This window comes from Amphiprion ocellaris, chromosome 9 (genome assembly GCF_022539595.1).
Source record: "Amphiprion ocellaris isolate individual 3 ecotype Okinawa chromosome 9, ASM2253959v1, whole genome shotgun sequence".
In the NCBI taxonomy this organism is placed as follows: Eukaryota; Metazoa; Chordata; class Actinopteri; family Pomacentridae; genus Amphiprion; species Amphiprion ocellaris.
In genome coordinates this window covers 14,021,786-14,045,970 of record NC_072774.1, presented here as the reverse complement: position 1 = coordinate 14,045,970, position 24,185 = coordinate 14,021,786, and the positions used below count along the sequence as shown (strand labels likewise).

The 24,185-nt window shown below is 38.0% G+C and overlaps 1 long non-coding RNA gene across 1 annotated transcript; it reads left to right on the top strand.

Annotated features, from left to right (window-relative positions):
* Positions 1 to 6,018: 6,018 nt before the first annotated feature.
* LOC118470047 (uncharacterized) lies at positions 6,019 to 23,710 on the top strand. The gene is made up of 5 exons (XR_004847050.2): positions 6,019 to 6,094; positions 9,717 to 9,871; positions 17,054 to 17,287; positions 18,245 to 18,351; positions 21,630 to 23,710. It is a non-coding gene; the product is annotated as an uncharacterized LOC118470047 (long non-coding RNA).
* The last annotated feature ends 475 nt before the right edge of the window (positions 23,711 to 24,185 follow it).

Genomic DNA, 24,185 nt, shown 5'->3' with positions numbered 1-24,185 from the left:
ATGACAACAAACAAAAAGTGACAAAGTGCTTAATTGAGACAATGGGGAAGATAGTGCCTGATCACAAAAGAGGAGACAGATATTTTTGTGAGCAGATAGGCTGTTATCTGACAGTCTGGCTGATAAGATCACAGCGAAGCCTTAAGAAATAATACGTTTTAGGTGGGGTGAATCAGAATCAGCATTAATGTGATCAGTGCCATATGCCAGTATGAATCTAATAGACTGATAATCTCGTGTCTCACTGCATGCGGAACCAATCCGTGTGCGATAAGGAGCTCACAACTGGGGCTGATCAGCTGCAGCGTCACATTAGACCCGAACGTGAAAATATCTTCCATTAAGATCTGAAAACAACAAGGAGAAGGCGGCAAAGCGAAGAGAACACAAGAGATGTGCAGATACACTGTGAGGAGTGATAACATCTACGTCTGCTTTGAGCTGTTAAGTTACCTTCCCGAGCGTCAACACTGCGTCTAAAACAGAAACATGAAACAGTTTCTTACATCTTCTCATGAATGCAATGCTTTGGTTTAATTTTCCTCTCCTTTTTTTAAACATCTGAATTAAATGATTCAGATGTAGTAAACAAGCATGCTGTCTCTTTCTTTATACTTTCAGTTTCATTTCCATGTTTAGTATGTTTACATTGCTGACCCTTATTTGACATTTTCTTTGATATGATTAGAGCAGTTTCCCCCTTCCCTCTCTCCTTCTCCATTATGGAAAAATTATTAACATCTGCTACACAGACATCAGGAGAAGTCATGCATGCCTTAATGGCCCCTTGTTTAGTCATTTATGGGTAAGCATGTCATTATTTCAGGATTTATGATCAACCAGATAGAGAATGCATTCTCCCGGAGTTTCACCTAGCAATTATTTATTTTGATTTTTATGGCTTTAAAGTTTCCTATCCTCCCTCACTATCCAATTAATGCTGATGATCAAGCATATCTTAGTGCTTCAGCTGCTTTTGCTTTTGTTTTGTTTTTTTCATTTTTTATCTGCATTTATGTCTGTTGGAATTTAAAACATTTTGTGATGAGCCTGTTTTGGAAAAAAAAACATGTATTACTAAGTTTGGAGTGAAATGTACAGTACGCTATAACCAAGGACAGGCAAATAATTTAGTTTATGAATAACAGAACACCAAAGGAGGCACTTGATTTGTTGTTTGACAAGATATTTTATGAAATTCTTCATTTCAAAGGTGCACAGAAATCATTAAATGCATATTTTTTTTCTTTTCCTCCAGGAAGATATTGGCTTCTGAAGCCATATTAGAATTTCCAATGCAAACTTTGCAGTCAGGTTTGTGAACTACTCAGAACTGGATACATAATATTTCAATGCTTTTACCACCCAAGAAGAAGTGTTGTTCACTTTTACCGTATTTGGGTGGAAACACAAAACAGAGTGAGTTAACTACTACCTTGACAAAGTGGGTCCAAAATGTGACCCTATAAATTTATTTCAATTAACCTGTTAGCTAGAATGACTCATAGTAAACAAGTTATTCTGAATTGTTGTGGAACAGGCAACACTGTATTAGTAGTATATTTAAAGGTGGAGTATGCGATTTTTTTAAAATCAGTTTTAGAGAATATCTCCTGATGGTTTGGCAGCATTTTGTGCTGTCTGAAGAAAAAAACAGCTGACAAAGAGTGTGGCTTCCACTAATCTGACAACACTTTTCCAGTGTTTTCAGGGGGGAATGAACAGGGATGGGACGTGACATAAAAAGGAGCAGCGGGAGCAAGAGGGGTGTAAATCTGGCACATGTTAACTGTTTCAATAGAATAACTGGCTGAATATCAACAATCTTTCCTCAGAATCACAGATACCACCTTTACACCCCAAAAAAGTCAGTATGTGTGCAAAAATACGTGATTTTCGAGTGTTTATTGATACACACTGACATGTAACTTCAACAGAAACAGAGAAGCTACTGTTCTTACAGTTGCACATATGATAATATATTGTGAACTGTGGTGAGACAGCTGCAGAGAGATCTTGAAAAATTGGAAATAAAATAAAAAACAAACTCACTAAACCATATTTGTAAAGTTTTTCTATTTTAGAGTCACAGTTTGACTGACTTCTGACGGTGCACATTTCATTATTTTCACAGTTAAATAGTATGTGTTTAACCATAGCTAGTCTTCACAATGTGTTTTTCTCATTCACCCATTCACTCATACACCTTGCATGTCAACTTGGAGTTGAATTGTCTTGCCCAGGGACATGTGGAGAGGCTGGGGGTTGAGCCACCAACTTGCAATTATTGGATAAGCTGCTCCACCACATGAGCCATGGATGCCCTGTTAGTAACTGTGAAGTATTATTATTTATTGAACACAAACTGCAAAAACAATAGGCTGTAAATATTATATTTACCATACAAAATTAGTATGGTGGAATAGGAACATAGCTACTGGCTGGATGATAACGACATGTTGTGTCCAGTTGATGTCACATTAGAGGATTTGTGGGTTTTGTTTATGTAATTCAGTCAAATCCTTCTGCTATTTGCAGGCACTAACATTCAAAGGTGCCAAGTGCATCTTTTAAAATGACTAAATATACAGCATGAAGACAGGCCCACAAGGAGGTGACATGAGGAAGTAAAAGCCATGCAGTGCACGTTATTAATATGCACCTTTCCCCTGACACTCACACACAAACACACACACACACACACACACACACACACACACACACACACACACACACACACACACACACACACACACACACACACACACACACACACTTACTTCAATACACACTGACATTCACAGACAAGCACATATTCCTGCAGTAACGACATCTTGCACAAACCTTCCCTGACATTTTGTCCCTCTGCCCTGGAGGAGCCCTGAGGAGGCTGCCTCAGATCAAGGCCATCACATCATTCAGTCCCTTAAGCTGCAGCAACAACAGTCGATGGATGTTGTAGGGCCTGAAAACAGCCTTTACATCTTCAGATAACCAGTTTCACTCCAGAGCGAGATTGGACATGAAGTGCACCTGCTGGTTCAAAATGACTGATAGCACGACATCTTAAAACAAATTACTCTCTGTTTTATCCCGCACATACGATGTCTGCAATTCCATGAGATAAAAGTCTGTGATTTTTAATTTTTAACTGAGGATTTTAGTGATGAATCCCTCAAATCACCTTTGACAAGTTGTAGAGCACAGACTCTCTCTGGCTTGAATCAAATTGAAGATGCACAGAGGGTGTGTGGGGGGTTTCACTGCAAAAGCCACCATCTGGTGTCAGCACGTGGTGTTGCTCACCATGACCAATTGTGTCATTAGATTATTGAATAATTAGAGGAGGGATCATGTCTACTCAGAGAACATGCCTTTCAAATGTATTAGAGTGTGTGACTAATTTCTTGATCACATGATATCTGCAGGAATATGTTTTGAGGGGGGGATTCGGAAAATCATAAGTGAGGAAAGTTTGAGATAAACAAACAGCAGCTTTTATTAACTCGAGATGACAATAAAACATTTTGTCAGAGTAGGTGTCAATGTAAAAAAAAAAAACTATTTTAGCAGTACTTCATTTAGTAGTAAAAACTCTTAATATGATAATGTCAATCCCAGAATCCCTGTGCAGTCACCGGATCTCCCTGTGAGAAGAGTGTCCCCATTGAGTCGAAGGAGGACTTTAAATGAGCCTTATGTTGCTTTGGGCGGTGAAGAATCTTTTATTAATGAAGGTTGCACTTTGTCTTGGGTGAAATTGTCTCCAAGACGTCAAGGGACTACCTTTGAAGCCACCCACTGCTACAACACCAAGCTAAGTGGGTTTTCTCCCTCTTTAGATCATAGATTTACAGTTTAACTCCAGGAAACTGTGGTTTAGGAACTTTCCTTGTGGCCAGGTGGGAGAGCAGAATGAAAATAAGGATATGTATGAAATCCCAGATGCTTATAAAGAAAATGAGATTAGAGTGGGGAGGCAGTTCTCAGATTTAAGTCTGAATCAGTCGCAAATCTCAGACGGAAGAGAATGATCCCAAAATGATATATCCGCCGTTTGAAAAGATTGACACCTACAGTCCTCCTACAAAATGTTTGTTGGCATGAAAGTAAAGCACATTATGGTCTACTAGTGAAGTTACAAGTCATCTTGAGACAACTGATTCCCACGTAGCACAGTTTTTGAGAACTCAAGGCTTTAAAAAGTCTTTTTGAATAACACTATTTTAAAAAAATGTCCAGGAAAGAACTGCAGACCTACAGGAGTCATCAGCTGTGACAAGGTTGTGTCACATTTGTCACAGGCACATGCAATGCTCAAGTTTAGGCAAGTAAACCAAACTCAGGGAGGGCTTATGTGTCACCTTCACAGCCCTGGTTGATTGTATGGGTTATAGTGAGTTAGATAAAAGCATTCAACTGTCAGCTAATTTAGTTAAAAGAGTGTAAAAACAATACTGTGTATTTTAAGGTAATCCCATCAAAGTATATTCAACACAATTAACCCTAGCCCCTGTTTGTGCTTCTCAGATGTTGGTGAACATTTGAGCCACAGAGGTAAGTTTTGATTTCTGCAAAAGTTAATTACGTTTCTGAAAAAGTTAATTAGTTAGCACTGTGATTCAATTGTATTTAAGTATATCTAAGTTAACTCCAAGTTTTGTCAGCTACTACAAAGCTTTTCACCGCTTTGCAGTATGCAGCTCTCAGGATTTGTCTAAAAAACTACTGTTGCTGTAATAGATGGTTGACATAGATCATTAATTATAAATAATAGTAATTAAGCTGAGTGGATCGTGAAAGAAAATTGGGTTGGATCATTCAGTCTTAGCAATAATAAGCATTAAATTCATTGTATCTAACTGAGATCAGAGAGTTATTTTTGGCACTTGATTTTAATTTTGTTGATGTCTTTTGACAAAAATGTGTCTTCGTTTCACTCAATTTTTACTCCTTTGAATTTTTAAAAATTAATTTTAGTCAGATTTTCATTGATGACACTTTATTAATATGTTTGTGTTTTTATTTTTTACATCACCTAAACACTCTCAGCACACAATTGTCGCCATCTTTGTGTGCAGTTATCATGATTACACGTTATTCTGGCCTATGACAAGGTTAATGTAAAGAGCTCAGCGTCCATGTCTCTGCCCTGCTGTGATACATCAGGTAAGAGGGAGTCTCCTCAGTAAATTCAGTTAAGATTATCAATCCCAAACTCTGAATTGCACTCCCTTTAAACGTTCGGTAGACAATTCACATACTTGTGCACTAAAATGCTGTTTGCTGTCTGGGTTAGCTTGGGAAAAGAAAACAACAGTATGAAAGGTATCTGACTGAAAGTGATGCTACCATTAGAGCTACATAACCTGTGCTACATTAGCACTACTAGATTAACTTTAACACGCTGTTTTTCTAAATATCAGCTGTGCGCGCTCATAATTTGTCTCAACTGCTGTGTTGTCACTTTTCATTACAGTGGGTGGTTATAATTCATAACTTTGTTTACTTTTAAAGAACAGCCAGATAAAGAGCTTCTTCACTGACATTAGTACGACGAGAATCTACAGTAAATGAGGAATTTTGGGGGAAAACTTTGTTTGGGAGCTGCACTGTGTGTTACTCCACAGATGCTGCAATCTACTGAAAAACACTGCATTACTAGAGTAAAAGTATAAATTTGTCAGTCTTGAACATTACTAGTTAGTTTTGTGTACAACAGTTAGTCATAGTTTCTGTCTTGAAACATCACCTTTTTTTAAAAATTTTAGTTACATTTTCAGAGTGAAAAATTAAAAGAAAAATTGATGAAATTCACACATTTTTTTCTTCTAAAATACAGCAAAATTATCATTGTAGTCTTTTTCGTTGTTGTGATTTATTTACTTAAATAAGGTTAAAAATGTTTATTTAAAAAAAATTCCTGGGTCATCATACCGGAAGCGAAGGTCAATGTCGCAGTTTGTTCCACATATAAATATGGCCGATAGGCAACGCAAGTCAGCCTTTCATTAGTTCCGCAAAGTGAAATTCACAAAATTGGGACGTTTTGACACGTTAAAGGAAACATGTTGAAGAAAAAACAAAGAGTCAGGTAACCTATTTTTAGTGTGGAAGCTTTGCAGCGCTGCACTTCGGGACATATTAGCTAATTATCGGACCACCCGTGGGGGCGCTCCACATTTCCATTTGTGAAACGACGGCAGACAACTTTAGCTAAATGAGCTGTCTGTAGCTGCGGCTTTACTGTTGTTGCACACAAGAATAAACATCTCAGACAAAACATCTCCAGGTACGCTGTCCGTGCAGATTTACATTAGTAGATTGCAGACATAACATTATATTTTTTGAAATGCCACTTTCCAGAGAATTGACTTTTAATATCATTTAAAGATGGGGGCGACTGACTGGCTAGCTAACTCACGTTTGGATGAGCTGCTGAGCACAGAGGTATGTCTGCTATGTTACCGAAATAACAGATTTTTGTTTACAATACAAGACTGTACAAAGTAGTTTTTTGTATCATAAGTATGTCTTATACACAGTCAATGGTGTATGTCTATATTCTCAGGTGTTTTTATAATGTTTTGTGTAAGTGAATAACTAAAAAGCCAATTTTCAACAGTTTGAAATTGACTTGACTACTCTGTTGAGAAGACAATTTTTTAATTATTATTTATTTAATCTTCAGTATTTGGTTTGCAATAATAGAAGTTGTACTGACAATTTTTACTGTAGACAGTATAGCAGTACCACAGTAGAAGCACTATGTTGCAAGTAAAAATACTAATCATGCAGAGTGGTCTGTTGTGTATGTTGTATTTTTGGATTGTAATGATTGATTGAAAGGTGGCATTAATTGTAATTACATTATTATACTGTGAGTTAATAAAGTCTAAAGCAGCTCTAAATAATATAATAACTTGGTTACTTTCCATTACAGTTGACATGTGGCAATTGCCCTAGCATTCCCAGGCTTTTTTCAGCATAGAGGAATTTTTGACAGGAAGATTCCAAGTTTTGCTAAATTGTGTTTTTTTTAAAGTCAAGCATAATGTCAAGCATATAGTCCTAAATACCACAAATTTACATATTTTTGTCAAATAAGGCAGCGCAAACTCATTGGCAACTATGGATCAATCATGCCCACTGTCTAGACATAGTTAGGGCAAACAGACAAAACCCTGATTAAGTAAAAAAGAAAGAAAAGAAAAGTTAGTGTTAAATTTGTATAATGTTAAAGGCAGAAGACTATGTTTTTTTTTTTGTTAAATTGGTAAAATTTAGTTCCTAGTTGGTGGGTTGAATTGTGACTTAGTATGTTTATTCAAATTAAATAAAATGCCTGCAGTATGTGTTGTGTTGATTTAATTTAGAAATTGTCAGTCTTTGTCTCAAAGTTGTATAAATGGTTTGGCTCTGGTTTGAAACTTTTCCACAATGCATGCTTCAAACTTCACTTCGATTTGACAGTTTGTGGTTTATGTTGTAATCACTGATGTTTCGTTGCACCTGCAACAAAGGAAATAATACAGACGCTACAGTGACCTTTTCATTTACTTTTGATTTGGCTTGACAAAAGCGGAGTACGTGACCCTCTTTGCACAATGCTTCAGTGAAAGATTTCAGCCACCTGCCAGTCTCTAGTCATGAAGTTTCACAGTTGATTGTCCGTCTTGTTCGCTTTGTAATCTGATAAAAGGTCCTTCTCTTTACAACGTGTGTCCTTTTAAGCAGAGAAAAGTACAGCAGCATTTGTAGCAAATTTCTCCTTGAAGGTAAAAATAGAACAAAACCAACATTTGACACTTCTGTGGGATTTCATTGATTTCTTGAAGCCCTGTAAAGTGACATTCTGGTCATGTACTGGGCTTTTTTTTTAGTCCCAGTTTATTTAAGATAGTGAATTAAAGTGTCAGGTCTAATGTCTGTTATCTTGTCATCCGTGCTGCCCTAAGATGCATTTGACAGGCTCTCTGACTCCTAGTCACACGGGTTTTATGGCATTTCAAGCCTCTCATTGAAATGATTTATGTGGTTGGCACAGATGTTGCTCAGATCCTGATTTTTCATTCAATTACTGAATCTATCTTGCGGTTTTAATTATGGCTATGAAAAGTCCCATATCCCTCCTCTTCAGCTGCACTCCTCAGCCCATATTAAGGCCCTGATATAATGTGGCCATCCATGCTGCTGTCAGATACTCTTTCCTTGTTCGCTTTCTTCTCTGTTTGTTGATGAGTAGGCAGGTTCTAGCAGTAGGGCCGTTGTGCTGTATCTCAAAAAAAGGCTTGAAAATTTTCTGAGGTAGACATAGAATGACATGGAGGACAGCAGTGTGATTCATACTGTAGTTTACTGCCTTCCATACCAAGGTTTCATATTGCAGCTTTGAATGTATGAGAGGTCCTGTTGTCACTGTGTGCCAGCTGTTTTGAAAAATGTGCAAAGTTTTGAGTTCCACATGAATTTAATTATGGCTCTAATTTACTTAAGTGAGGGAAAGAGGAATGCCCACTGTGTTAAGATGCCTTTCTCAAAAAGTAAAATTGTGACAGTTTATGTAATTTGTGGTTCTTGTTCAGCTCTTTATTTTCTGTGACAAAATCTTTTTTAAAATCCTCCTCAAATTGTCAAACCAGTTGTGAGTTCAATGTTAATAACAGTAGCGATGTAGTGTGGATTTAACAGTAGATGTACAACTGAAACATATATATTGTACAGTACATGTACATTTGAAATCCAGTCATTTCAATACAGTGGTTCTACTCTTCAAACAACAGTCACAAAATCTGACCCAATTTCTTTACAGCACTCATTTTTCATCATATCAGCTTAATCTGATGAGCTTAATTTTGTTTGTTACTTGTCCGAGTTTGGACAAGTGTGTTTATATTTGATCATCCCAGTATCTGAATCCAGTTTGTGCTGTTTTAGAATTTTTGTCCAGCAAAAACTTGCCTGTCAGTCACTCATTTTGTTTCAATTAAGTGTGCCACATTCTTCAGACAGGGGCCAGATTGTTTAGAGGCAGATCTCATTCGCTTCTTTCCAAAGTTTGCAACACTGCTCCCTGTTCATCATTCTCACTTCTTTGAAATGATATTCAAACATCCACAGAGCATTACTCTTGACAGTCAAATGGCAGCTTGTGTGGCATAGCGAGATGACACATCTTAAGTTGATAAGATAGATAACAAGATGCACATCCTTAGTTCTCAGAAGTGCACACCATCAGCCGTAGTGGTTCTGCACACATCTGAAGCTCTCTCCTCAGTCCTTGGAGTATCAGCTTGGCGACACTCTCTACCTGCTTTTCTTTCTCTCTGAGGTTTTGTTTTTCCTCCTTAAGTAGCTGAGCTCTTCTCCACGGTTCCAGCAGACCTCATGCATTTTTATTGCCATCTGGAGAATACCAACAGGTCTTAACAAGGGGGCTCTCGCTGGTAAAACTGCTTACTGTCGAGACGGACTCGGATTCAACTCGACTAACATGACTGACCATGACCTAGTGTGTGTTTGCGTGTCAGCATGTATAGCGTGTGTGTGAAGGTGCACGTGTACTTTTGTTTTAGGGAAGTATACAGAAAGAGCAGAGATAAAGAGCTTGCTGATATATGCATCAATACATGTGTGTATGTTTGAATAACACACAAGCACAAATAATTCGTCTCATTTTGTGTCTCCTGCCTCCCCCTCTTTCCTCCTGTTCCCAGGAGCACCAGAGTTTGATGGGCCGTCCCAGACGCCAGTTGACATTTTGTCCCCAGTCCGACCGGATGCCGCATAAAAAATTCACTCAGGCGAGAAGCCAGGAGGAATACCCAGCTCCCTCCTCACCCAGTGTGTGCCTCTCAGTGGGGAGTGCAAGGTGAGCAGAACTTGAGCTTGTCATGGCTGCACGCCTCTGACAAACATAAGTAGATGCTAATGGCAAAATCGTGACAGAGCAGAGTCCCACCACCATATGGCTAATTGCCACAACAATATCCTCTGTGTTATTAATCACGTTTTCATAGTGTGCCATGATAATTGGAATAATTAGGAGGGGAACAGGGACTGGGATGCCTCTGCAACATCCTTTGCTTGGAAAAAATTAGAAACCCTGCTAAAAAAATGTGTCACTTTCTCTTCCTTGTTCCCCACGTTTGGTCCTCCCTTCTGCCCAAAAGTATTCTGCCTTTTCTTTTGCCTCATGCCTCGTCTTTTCGTCCTCTTTCCTCTCGTTGCCTCACCTCGCTAATCGCTCTCGAGCTCCCAATTTCCCCATCTTGTTTACAGTTTTGCGGTGAAAAATGGAGTTGATAATTAATGAATACAGTGACTTGCCTGTCATGGGGATGTTGGCTGTGAGTAGTTCTGGGGCGTGGTGGGGGCGTTTCAGGTAGCTGAATGAGGCCACATGCCCCAGTGAGTCTGAACAATGAGTATTTGGAGTTAACCCTTTGTGGACACGGCCACTGCTTCCTCAGAAGTGTTTGTACAGTAGTGAAGCTTGGTCACTTAATGTTTGCTGTAATGTGGAGGCAGAATGCCTAATTCCTGTGGCAACCAGTGAGTCATAGCCACATGTTTATTATGGGTAACATGTGTTAAATATATTATTCAAAACAATGAACTGGTATTGTAGGGAAGGCTTTTGAGACATTCACAATTCATTGAGTACTCCACAAGCACTTCTCTTTATAGCATCCTGTGGTTTGTGATTTACTATTCAGCAGTCCGTTCTGCTGTTTGGCCCATAAATCTCCCTCTTTATCCAGGAGCAACCTTAATGTCTCGGTGATAGCCCAGGCATTTTGAAAACTCAATTTTATTGATTTCAACAGCGAGTCAATCAATAGGACATCTGTAGAATTACTGGGCTATTCCAGTTCCAGTCCTGAGCTCCCGCTGCCAAAATAGTCAGAGAGAGATATCCGGCTTTTCTTGGTCAAGCCCTAATGACGATGTTATTCCTTGAGCTGCGTGACTGTCGTCAGAAAAATAATAAGCAGATTAAAGGAGATGGAGACAGGGATGGAGATCATCAGCAGGATAGGCAGGAGTAATCGTAGACAAGCAAAGGAAATAAATGGAGTAGAAGTATGCTTTGGTATGAAGTACTATTAGCAGTCATAGCAAGGATTTAAAAGAACATTAATCTCCTGTTTCAGCCACTGTTTCCTTTTTAATAGAAAAACAGTGCTCAGATTCTTAAGGTTGCAGCTGCACCACACTTGTCATTATGAATTCTTGTAATTACGTCCTTTGGCTCCAAAATTCTAATACCGACATGTGGAAAATTAACAAATTAATCAGTGTATTGATGACTTCAAAAAAGGCATGAAATCAAACAAATCCATAAATACACATTTTTATTAAGCTACAAATTAATTAAATTCTATCTGTAAATTTTTTCAATGTATAATTTCCAAACATAGCTTTTTTTCAGATGTCAGATTTCATCCCACACTTGTTCCATCACAGGTAACCAAGGTGATTCCAGTCATGTTTAGCATCACCCACTTATTCATTGTAGTCTTTTTTTGTGAATGCTATTAAGCAGAGTCTTGAAGTATTTTGGGGAAAGTTGAATGAGGCTTGCAGAATCACTTGTTGTATATTATCATTTCACTGTTTTCTCTAATCACTCTGAGGGTCTCCATAATGACTAGACTCTCCATTTAAGCAATTAGCCTCTCTCGGGCACCCTGTTAACACCATTCACACCTCCCTCACTGTCGCTTATCAACACTTCAGATGAAACAGCCAAAGACCAAGCTATTTTTTCACTCCCCACTTCCCCCTCATTCACTTCTCTTTTTCACAACTCTTCCTGTCTCCATCGTCCTCTCGCTCTGTCATCCACAGACCTACACACATGCAAAGACACAGTACAAAAAAATAATTGCATTAGTGTACTTTAACGTCAAAGAAGCATGGCTTTTATAAAAGTCCCAATGTCAGCAAGCAACTAGCTTACCTGTGAAAGCGTGTCTGTTTTCCTTCCATATTCTAAACAAGAATCTACTACTGGTTGTAGGTTATATATGTCCTATAGTGGCATTCAACAACTCTAATGAGACTGTGTGCTATAAGATGACACACATGAATTCCTGAATGTTGCTGTTGTTCAAGCTTGATGTGACGATCAGATTTAATATCCATTACTGCAGGAAGTTCACTAGATGTTTTTAGATGCAGAGCTTTCCATAAGCACCAGCTGCACGATAAACAGCTGACTGCTCATTATGTCCAGCTGGCTACTTCGTTGTATTATTTTTTGATTCTAAACAAATAGTTTTGATTAACAAGTTGTGATTCGCTCTCTGTGTATATTATATGACCACTAGCGTCCGCTTCAAAACAATGCAGGCATGATGATATAGAAAGGTGCATTTTGTCGTGCCAAGTGGATGGTGGAGAGTTATCTTAAAATACTGATAAAGTAACTGATGACAGAACACCTTAATTTTATTGATTGCAGGGGACATCCTCATTAGATGAGCTGCTTTTGAACACTGGTGGCAGAAACTTGGCGGTTTAAAAGTTCCACTGAAAGCACTCCATTTTCAAGATATACCACACAGATGTTTATGGGCTAAAAATGAATGAATTATCTGAATTTACAGGGTTTTTTTTTTTTTCAAAGCAAAGACATGGCTACAGGTTGAGATGATTCAGTAGATTGTCATGATTTACATCAATTGATTCACATGTTTTGTCATTTCAGGGTTATTCCTGGCATTGTGTAATTTTATCAATAGTTCAATTTGAAGCAAAGACATAGGGTGGAGAAGACATGGTATTAAAAACATTTTTTTGAATGAGAGCACATTTATATTTCTAGTAAGATATATTATCATTCACCATCATCGTGGCATATTGTTTTGAATTGTACAGTCGAGGTGTCAATAAATAAATAGAAAATGATTAATTTGATAACATGAGTCTTAACTAACAAACTTCTAATCAGCCAGGAATAGTTGTGGTTGTAAATATTGCTATTTATGTTTTCACACTTGTTGGCTGCGCCTTATCCTTATAAAAATCCCTGTAAAAGTAAACCCTCTATAGAGGTGAACAATTTTTCCCCAAACTGAGCTCATTTAAATACTGTCTCCTCAACATAGACGCACAGGACAGGACTCCCCTTGACAGTGGAACAATGCTACAGGGTTGGGTTTTGACTAACAGTTTTAATTTTTCCATTTAGTTTCTGTGAAATCACGTTGCTGCCAGTTTTATGTCAGAATCTGCACCTCTCTGACTCGTCCCCAGACATTTTTATTTACACAGGCTTGTGCCTTTTGACTTTTTATTAAATGAAAGAACCAGCATCTATTGCACTTGCTCACCCTTTGTAATTTTTGAGAGGGGCTGTGTCTGAAATAGGCTCTATCACCTACCTGACTCGCTTACTTGCATAACTGGAGGCTCTTATGACTGAGCTGAATAGTGAAGGTCAGTGAAGCTAACTTCTTGATCGAGATTTTATAGATTTCAGTCAATATGATGAGAGTAAAGGTCCATAATGTTGACTTTTGTCAGTGTGGCTAATTCAGGAGGGAAGTTTTATTGCAACTTCTCTTGAATGAGTCACCTACCATTTGTCTTTTGAAATTTTATTAAGGCTTGACCTTTTACTTGCAGTCTTTGTATGGCATTTTGGCATTGGATACAGTTTCTCGTTTTGTTTTTTTTTTCTTACCTGTTGCCTCTGTCTCTAAACTTATGCCTGTTAGAAAAATTATGGTTCCTCAGCGCCACCCGCTCAGGTTAACTGAACCATCCTAATTATTTGGACCTCCACAGCATCTGCCTGCAAGAAATGTTTATAGCCTGCCTGCAACTCCAATCTGTCACACAGACATCAAATACTCTGTGACGTTATGTGTTTATAGTTGTCTTGCAGACGTGTGTGATGTATGCTGAATAGACAGAAAAGAATTATGGTTCTTGTATAGAATTAGCAGGGTCCCATGATGCTTTTCTACCCCTCACGTTGTCATTTCAGACAGTTATGGACCCAGGAATGGCAAAAAGCAGCTGCTCCTCTGACCATAAAGCCCTGAGCCGAGCCCTTAATTGTTCCTGTGTAGAGAGGGAATTATTTCCACCCAGGCCCACCCTGGGGAGCAGGGTATGAGGAAAGAAGAGGAGGCAGCAAGGGGGGCAGGAGGGGATGTGTGGATGGACAAAATGGCAGTATGGATGGCAAGGTGTGGGCAGATTTTGGCACAGCCTTCTGAAGGTGTGGGCGGCAGGTTGAGAAGTCTCCCTCATTCACAGCTCCTGTAAAAGCTAAAGACTTGAGACCGAAACTGGGTCATGACTGAAATCAGGGTGCTGTGTATGGATTTTGAATGTTGCATGTGGGCTGATACTTTCCAGGTTTACATTTCTATATTTTAAAGCCATAGTTTATTCAGGAGTGTGCCCTTCAAATTTAGATTATCCTCATTAGACCAGAATAGTTCCATGTATTGCCCATGTAAAATGCAAATTTTTGACTCACAGGTTTAAAGGTTTTATAACTAAACACCTTAAACAAATTTCTGATTAACTGTTTATCCAGTTGACTTTATTAGTTTGGATTTTTTCAAATTCATCTCACATGACATTTGTATGCTGGAATTCTGTGCAATTATTCCTACTCTGCATAAAATCAAATACCAGAATTAGGCGATTATAGCTAAAAAAATTTAGCCCAATAAATGTTTTATTTCAGTCGATTGTATCGATTGTTAATATTTTTAATGACTCATTTTGATATGGGTCAGCAGAAAAAGTTTACTTTTAATTTCACTTTCTTAATTTGTATTTAAGCACAACTACATTGTAAGGTACACAGGAGATTATTTTAATTTTAGCATAACAATGAAAAACACAAATAAATAAATACATTTACACTCAGGAAAAATCTAGAGGTTCACAGAGGGCGGCCAGAGCAAAACTGCTACGCCATGCTGAAGTTAAGTCAGCTCTCAGAGCACGTCGGTTGGCAATGCGTGGCATGTATAGAGGTGTTGGGGGAACATAGGGTCTTGTGGATGTTTTTACCACAAAGCCCATCTCATAAGGAGAACCACCAGTCACTGCAGAACTTGTGTTGCCTATGCTTGAAATCCTCAGGGAGAGCAATGGAGGGCAAAGGGGCTCAATTATCAAGGACGTGATAGCGTTTTGCGTTTTCCTGAGGTGCTTTCATGGATGTTTGCATGTCATGCTTTTAAAAGAAACTACCCAACATTCTATTGAGCATTTCTTTTTAAACCTGCTATTGATAAAGTGTCTGTTGCTTTTGCCTAGTTTATACATGGCTTTTCTTTTTGCTCAAGGCTTTTAACCTTGACTATTTAAAATAAACAATCTGCAATGGTCTGAAAGGCATAAAAGCAGAGAATTGTACCATTTTTGAAATTGGAGCCTGATGTTGCATGGTTTTTCACTGAATGATATTTGAAGTAGTTAATATCTAACCAATATATTAAGAATCTTTATGTATTGTGTTTGACATAATTTACTAACTTCTTACCTGTCCCTACACAGTCCACACAGTACATTAATATACATTTAATGGCTCCTGAAACTTTAACTACTGGTGCTTATGCCAATACTTAAACTAAAGATACTGGAATTTCTACCGGTGATGGTGTTAGACTTATTACTGTCACCCCGGTTCAGTTTTCAGCTACCACTGCAGCAAATGCTACTACAAATTCAGTGCTGTAATAACCACTGCTTTGTTATCTTTTACAACTTGGTTCGAGCCCTTTACATCAAAGGCCTCCTCCAGACACCGGCTCTGTGTGTGCGTCTGTGTGTTGCTCTCTCGCTCATCTCTAGAGGTGAGCTCTAGGTTGCTCCCCATATTAGTTTGCTTTCCACTTAATGAGGCAGTGGAGCATGAAGGTCCAAGCACTCCTAAACGCTGCGTTCATTAAACCAATGGTGCTTAATGATGACGGCAAAGGCGCCCGCGACCCGTCGGCTCCTACTGAGGGCGACCATTAGCGTTCGAGCCAGCCAGCTGGGGGGAGACAGTAGCACGGAGGGAGGGAGCTGTCAACTGTCAACAACACTGTCACAAGGACGTGTAGCCCTCGGTAAACGGCTGCTGCAGAGCCAGTAAAAGATGCCAAAACATGAACAAGTTTTATGTCACACAGCTATGTATACAGACACAATTAATAATTTACAAAACTTAGTTTATTCTTTGATTGATAATTAAAATACTCAGAATACAAATTTTAAACTTTAGTCCTAGAGATGCAACCAATGACTACATTTATTATGAGTTACCCATTAGTTACTTTGTGGATTAACTTATTTATGCTTGAAGCTACAACATGTCCCAAAATGTACCCAAAACTCAGAACATTTCTTTAGCTGGAACCATTGATGTTTAACGTTTCCACTGGATAACAGAAATGTAAAAGTGATTATCAAAATTTTGCGAAATATTGTTGTTCATTATTTTTCTTTTGAGGAACCAACAAATTACTCAAGTTTTATCAAAGTCATTTATGCACAAAAATAAACTATAACAGGGCACAGCGGCCTTGATAGACAGGCCTACAGAGGTTCATTAACATGTATTTGCCAACTTATTTCCAGCATGGATTATACTTAATATTCTAATAGTTTATTATTATGCCTACTAAAGGTGTAGTGATTCTTTTACTATTAACCTCTTGGTGTGTGTCATTTGAATGAAATTTCCCTGGTTTGCCCTGTGAGCCATACAGTTACTGTCAGATACACATTTCTGTCCTGTGTTGTCTGTCAGCTAGAGCATACAAAATTGGTGTGATCTACCTGATGTTAGCTTGCACCCTTGTTAAAAGTGTCAACGAGAAAATAGAAAAACTCACAAAGGTGAGTAATCTGTTACATAATCTTTTTTTTTCAATGATGTTCATTTTGTCGTTAACTATCATAGGATAACGTTATTTCTTTTACACCGACAAATCAAAGATGGTTTTACCTTAGCTGACATGTTTCAACAGCAACTGCAGTCTTCTTCAGAGCGTCATGTGACGTGTGATGACGTGTCCTTTTTTATCAGGTGACCGGTCAGGTGACGGGCGAGCTGCTCCATGAACCGGGACGAGGGGGCCTACACCCTCTAATACCTGGGATTCCATCCTCCAGAGAGCACCTGGCGGCGGGGGGCGTGGCCTATCTGACAGATTCTGACAGATCTGTCAGACCGGTCACCTGATAAAAAAAGGACACGTCAGCACACGTCGGATGACGCTCTGAAGAAGACTGCAGTTGCAGTTGAAACATGTCAGCTAAGGTAAAACCATCTTATCTTTGATTTGTCGGTGTAAAAGAAATAACGTTATCCTGTTACATATTCGTTGGTACATTACCACAGACATTGGCTAATTGTATTAGCACTCACGCTGAAGGAACATATCACTGCATAAACAATGAACAAAGTGTGTTATGATTGAACACAACCGGCAGAACAGATAAGTGAGTGATTTAAGAATTGCCTTTGCAACTGTTAAACAAAATCCTTTATCACTTTTTTAAAATCACGGTAAACTTAAACACTTACCAGTGTCATTTTCTTTGTTAGCATGTTTCTGCCACTCTGACATTACAAACATGGATGTAGTCCAAGTCCACAACAAATTTAGCTGGATAATGTGATTTAAGTAGATCAGAATAATTTGGATATTTATGGAAGCTTCTGCAACATCTTTCAATAATGCAGAGTTTTTCATAAACCCTGGCTGCCAACCAAACAGCCAAATATTCATTTAAGTACCGTCGACTATTTATTCTATTAATTTTTAATTCTAATAAAAAATTATTTTCATTAACGAGGTAGCAGTTTGCTGTGTCAACATTTTGCTTTTACTAGTTTCTGCTTCAAAACATAAACATCAAATTAGTATTCCTAATAAAACAAATGTTAACCATTATTGTGGCATGTTTTGATAAATTATACACTGAAAGTGCCCATAACTAATTCAAAAATAATAATAAAGGTCTAATGATTCTTAATTACAAATGTTTTGATCAGTTAAAAATGAGTGTTTTGCACTGTGGGCTGAAATGAACAAGAAACTTAGAACTTTTCTCAATATGTTTGTAATCAGGTAGTCAAATTATTATATGTAATAATTAAAATGAATGTATTTGATGGAATAGTGGCTTTAAAATAGAGACTCTTATGACCAGAATTTTTCTCCCCCATAACTGACTACTTTTTCCATCTGGCTTGTGACTGCATATTCTTCAGGAGATCCCTGTTAATGCTGTAAACAACGAGCAGTAAATGATGTGACAAAGTACTGTTGTGGCTGGTAGACGTTTACTGCACCAGGGCGCATACGTTTCATGAAATAGGTGAGTAAATGAATGAAAAGCATGTATAAGGTGATACTACAGCAGGGTGGAGAGAGAGAGCTGTACAGATGAATAGCCTAACTAGGCTCAACCCACAAGCCAGCACAGGTGTTTACCACTCAACTCATCCAGCTGGAGCTCTAGCTAGGGAAAAAACAAAATAAAACAGGATATCGCCACCAATTCTTAGAAATGAAAAATGGTAAAACACATGACTGATAATCAGTTGACTTCCGCCCCAATGATTTTTATAAAACCGGTGACATGAGCATTTTTTTAATTGAAGAGTTCTCTTTCTTAATGGTTGACAGTTAACAAAACTTTTATAATTGACCATACTGATAAGTTCACTATTGTAAAATGGATATGATTGTTTTCTTTTATTATCCTAATCGGCAGTGAAGGTTTGTTAAGATTAAAGGGCTGTTCAGATCAGTAATTTAGGCGGGTTTGTAGGCACTTATTTGTGTCAGTATAACTTGAACTTGTTTTTCTGATGGAGCAAGGCTAAGGCTATCACTAAGACGTTTGCTGTGCTTCTTAGCTAGCGGCTAACGCTGAAATAACTGTGATGTCTTTCTAACGTTACATTCAGTTCAGCATTCAGCTTTAACTCACCAAAACATATCGCTAGCAGAGACACAACATTCAAAAACAAAGAACAAAAAACGATCATTGTAACGCTGACAACTGGCCTCTTTTGCAGTGGCTAAAGCTGTGTTAGCAGCTAAGTTGGGAGGCAGCCACAGATTACCCTGAAAAGAGTCTAGAAAACAATAACAAATGGCGCTTTAAGATATATTTATTATTTTAATTATTTTTATGGTAAAATAAGCATTTTCTAGCCTACAAATATAGAAAACAATATTTAAAAGACATAAAAAATAACAAAGAAAGCAAATTAAAAGAATATTAAATCGAAATAAAACGCGTGGCATACAGCGCTGGGTGCTGATTTGCTTAACGACTGTAGCATCAATCTCCTCCATCTCCCGTGTATAGCAGCATTCAGCATCTCGCCTTGTCCATTTCACATGGACATCTGATCGCTGCGCATAGTGTTGCTCTGTGGTGTTGTGTTTTTGTGAAAGGAAGTGCTTATAAGAGTCTAGGAAAGGCTTAGAAAAGTGTGTGGAGGGTTTATAAAGCTTAAAATACATATGAATAATAACATAAATATAAGGTCACTGCTTTGTGGATTTTCACCTATCGTAGGGGATTCTGGAACCAAACCCCCACGATAGACGAGGAATCACTGTAACAGGTTCTCTGCCATCACATGGTATTAATATGTTGCATTAACCCCTTGACACCTGAATTTATTTACAATTAAATACATTTTTTAAAAATTGTGTGTTTTTGCTTTCCAGCTGATGCTAAAATAAGTGGAGATTGTTAATTTGTCTATTCCACATAGAACAGATATATAATAATTAGGTCCCACTCCGACTGGTCCTATGAGAAACCAGTGCTTGCAAAAGCTTCCGAGGTACGTATTGAATATGCACAAACCGGCGTTGGGGGAATGGATAGGCTATCTTGGCTGCAGTCTGAATGAAAGTTGTATGCTGTGAATTCGCAGCAATAGGCGTCAAGGGGTTAATTGTATATTGGTTATCTATCTTTCTTGATCACCTTGAATAACCCTGAATAACTCAAATCGGTTTGTTCCGAATGCATAACATTGTTTTTTCTCTGATATCCAACTTATGACATTTTAGAACCCATTTTCACTGATCGCTGATGCCGATATACTTTTAACGTGTAATTGCATGGAACGTCAGGTGTTTTCTTTAGTAGAATTAATATTATTTTATCTGCTCTACTGATGTACTGCCTGGTGCATAAAATGCATTGCTTTTGAAATGTAGACATTCACTAGACAAAATAAGAAACCCTCTTAAACGTACATGTAAAGCTTGCCATTTTTATGTAACATATTCTAAACTCTAAACTTTTAGCCTGACAGATGTTATCTGCCTGTCAGTGTTATTATTTTAAAGCCTTTTATTGGCCAGTACCAATGGATAATGCAATATCATCACACCTATTGTTAAAGCATAATGCAAGTCTTCTTCATTATGTATGTAGACACATTTGTCAAGGAAGGTCGTTGTGTTGAATATATTGTTATTGATAATTGGAATTAATTTGTTATTGTTTACAAGACGTATTTAAGTTTAGAAGTTCAGCCAAACTAAGCTGAAACTGAGTGGAGCGCTTTTTACTCTCTTAAGTACTAAATGGCTGTTGCTTGATGAAAATCCTTCGAGGACAGCCTTTGTATTTATATCTTTGGAGAAAGTGTAATTACAATAATAAGCCACATTCTCTCGGTTTCTACTTCTTCTACACTCAGGATCTTTCTCTCGTATTACAGCATTTGTCCTTTTTAACTTTTCCAGACAGAAGTTTAATGCTGAAGTACTCCATCAAAGGTACTTCAAGAGGTATTTAACAAAAGCCTCCTGGAAAAGAGAAGTCCACTCCTCAGTTCAATGCTCTGTTCTGCCTTTTGCTTAAAACTGTGTGTGGCCACTTCAGTGCATAAATGAGGCACGCATTCACGTGCACGCACAAGTGAGTGCATGCGTTCATGTGTACACACACATACACAAACACAGACTGCCTCTGATTTCCATGTGGCCCTCAGAGGACACACTAATGTATCCAAATATATTTACAACAGATGTTGCATTTTATTTTTCATGATAAAAACCCATTTCAGAAAATTTACTTTATAATGGGCAAAGCAAGTTTTTCTTCTCTCTCTCTCTTTCTTTCTTTTTTTGTCTTCTCTTGAGGTCCCTCATATGTACAGTGAGAGAAGTGCACCACCTAATGGCTGCACACGTTTCCTTTGCCAAACTTTTACTTAGCTGTGTAAAGAATGTGATGATTGATTGTGAAAAGTGTTGCAGAATCATTTTCTGTCGATCAATTAATTGTCTCATTGTTCCAACTCTTCTAAGCATTTAAAAGCTCAACATAATGCTGCATGTGTTTTACTGTGCAACCAGTCACAGACTTGTTTCTTTAGGCAGCATTTATGAATTTTATATCTCCACTAGGCAGAAATTATAGGACAGTCGATGTTGACAGACAAATTGATTTTCCAGTCTGTTTCCAAAATTAATGTTTTTTGTTTCTTTAAAAAAATTACAGTAAATGTAGTTTATATTAAATCCGTTCTATGTTTTGTATATCTTTTTGATTTAAGGGAGTTGAAAATGAGTAAAACAGAACTCTTACTCACTGTCATCTGCACCACTTTACAGTTTGTGTATCTTGTGTTGGAGAGTGGGAGGGTGCTGAGAGGAGAAGATGGAGATCTAAAGAGAAAGCAATGGATGCAACTGTGGAGGACAAATGTGGAGAGAAAAAAAGCCTTGAGAGGGCTTGAGCAGAAGAAGAGGAGGAGATGAGGAGGACTAGGTGAGGAAGAGGACAAGAAGTGCTCTCCCTCTCAGCCAGCCGGATGGGGAGAAAAAGAGTGACGAGGGAGAACGCAAGAGGAGGAGGCGAAGGCGTAGCAAAAGAGCTGGAGAGACTGTGAGTGTGTGTGTGAGGGCTAAGTGAGGCCTTTATAAATGAAAGCAGATGCCTGGCATTATGAACTTGTCGGGTCGCAGATGGGGATGGCGGTGATGGAGCACTTGACTCCCCGGATGGTTATCACTCACTCTCCTCCTCCTCTTGCCTCTCAACTGCCTTCCCCATTTCTCTGAGGGTGAGAGGGAGAAACAGGGAGAAACGGGACTAGATGTAAAGAAAAAGAGATGGTGAGAGTATCCATACACTGCAAGACATAAGAGAACAAGTAGGTGGACTTTTCAGTTAGTGATTAGTAGCCCTATTTAAATAAAGACCATGAATACACTATGAAGAAAAAAGCTTCAAGTCTTTTTCTTCCTTCTTCTTTTTCCTCATTTGATTGATCTTGGTGTCGGTGTGCGGTGATTGATTGGATTGCCTGCGGAACATCATCCCGCTAACTAGTCGCTCCGAGAAGAGTGTTTGTCACTGCCATTGATCTTCTTGTAAATGAAATGTTCCATTTCCAGTGCATTTTATTGTTAAATGCAGTTCATTAGCTACTCTGAGATTTATGGATGTGTCTCCTCTCTTGGGCGTGAAAAGGAAGAGAGAAGGACTTGAAAGAAACAGGAGTAGAAGGGGAGCAGGGTAGAGATGAGCACTGGTGGTATAGAGCTGCTGCGGACTTGATAGATATGTCCCAAGTTTGCCAGGAGATGAGAGATAATGATGGTGAAGAGGAACTGAGCTTCCTGATATAGTGTAGTTACACTTCTTTTCCTTACTCTGGGAACTTCTACTCTAGCCTCATAAATACTCTTAACCCTAACATATTCAGTTCAACAATTTAAGAAATTTTGGGAATATTCTGCATGTTTTCTAATATTGGTCTTGTTTGACTGGAATACGTGAAAGTAAAGTGTTGTTGCTGGTTTTCTGCCAGCCACAACAGCTGTTTAGGAGTACGTACATTAGAGATGCAATAACTTGTCGACTAGTTGTCAACTATTAATCAAATCATTGGTTTGTGTATTTTTATTTTAGAAAAAAATTGAAAGTTCTCTGATTTTACACTCCTCTTTTACAGTAAATGAAATATCTTTGGGTTGTGGACAAAACAAGATTTTTTTCTTCAATGAACCACTAATCAGCTGAGAAAATATTTGACAGATTAATCAACTGTAAAATAAATGTTCGTTGCAACACAGTAATAATTAGATCTATATATTCGATATATACACACACACACACACACACACACATTCTCTTTTATTTCACTTTTTAACTTCTGGAACCACCACAACAACCACTAAAAAAATCATTATATTTGGTGAAGTGAAATCATTAGACTTTCTAAAGTGAAAAGCATAATCTTGAAGAATAAGAATCAGTGGGGTTCTATCAGTGGCATTGTTCATACAGGTAATGCTTAATGGTACTTTCATCTTAACCATGCTCATTGTACCATTTTCTCCCCGTTTCTTTATTAAAAATCACAAAGGGACTGTGGTATTTTGTAAAATGTTGTAAATGTTGTTCAGCGGACAGAAAAGAGAATTATATTAGTTTATCATTGATATTTATTTGATTAAAAACTTTTACAGCAAAAGTTAAGCATTGGCTGAAAGAAAAACAAGAATGTACCTAGCTATGACATCTAAAAGGTCCGACTGACTGTGGATTGTGTCATTGTGCATGTTTGTGTGTGGGTGGAGGTTAAAGGATTTTTAATGTTGTCTGTGCTGTTTTTATTTGTGTTGTTGATCTTTTGACTACTTTTACTTAAAAGCCCAACCAGGGATGGGAGTTGCAAATTAGCTCAATGCTACACACTCTATATGTAATGCATCAGTTCTATGTGTTCTATGATAATTGCATGGTCCCTGATCAAATACATGAATAAAATAAATAAATTTAAAAAAAATGCATGAGCTCTACCAATGATTGGTTGTATATATGTTGTATATGTAGGTTTTGGAGTCCAACAGGCCACAGATGTAAGAGAACTAGTGCTGTATTCAACCAAAGAAAATCCTGGTAAACTGAAATCGTACCTAATCATAAACCCATCAGCTGGTGGAAGAGAAACCTAAATGGGCCACAGAGCAATGATTGCACTCTACCTGCCAGCTTTATTAACCAAAATTATTTGTAAATAGACACGAAAGCTGGTATTTGCAGTATATTAAATCATTTTAACCTGAATAGTTTGTACTGAAATGATAACAGACTCAGAGCAGACCAGCATGCAGCAGCCCACATTCATATGTCATCTGATTAAAGCACAAGAACTACTG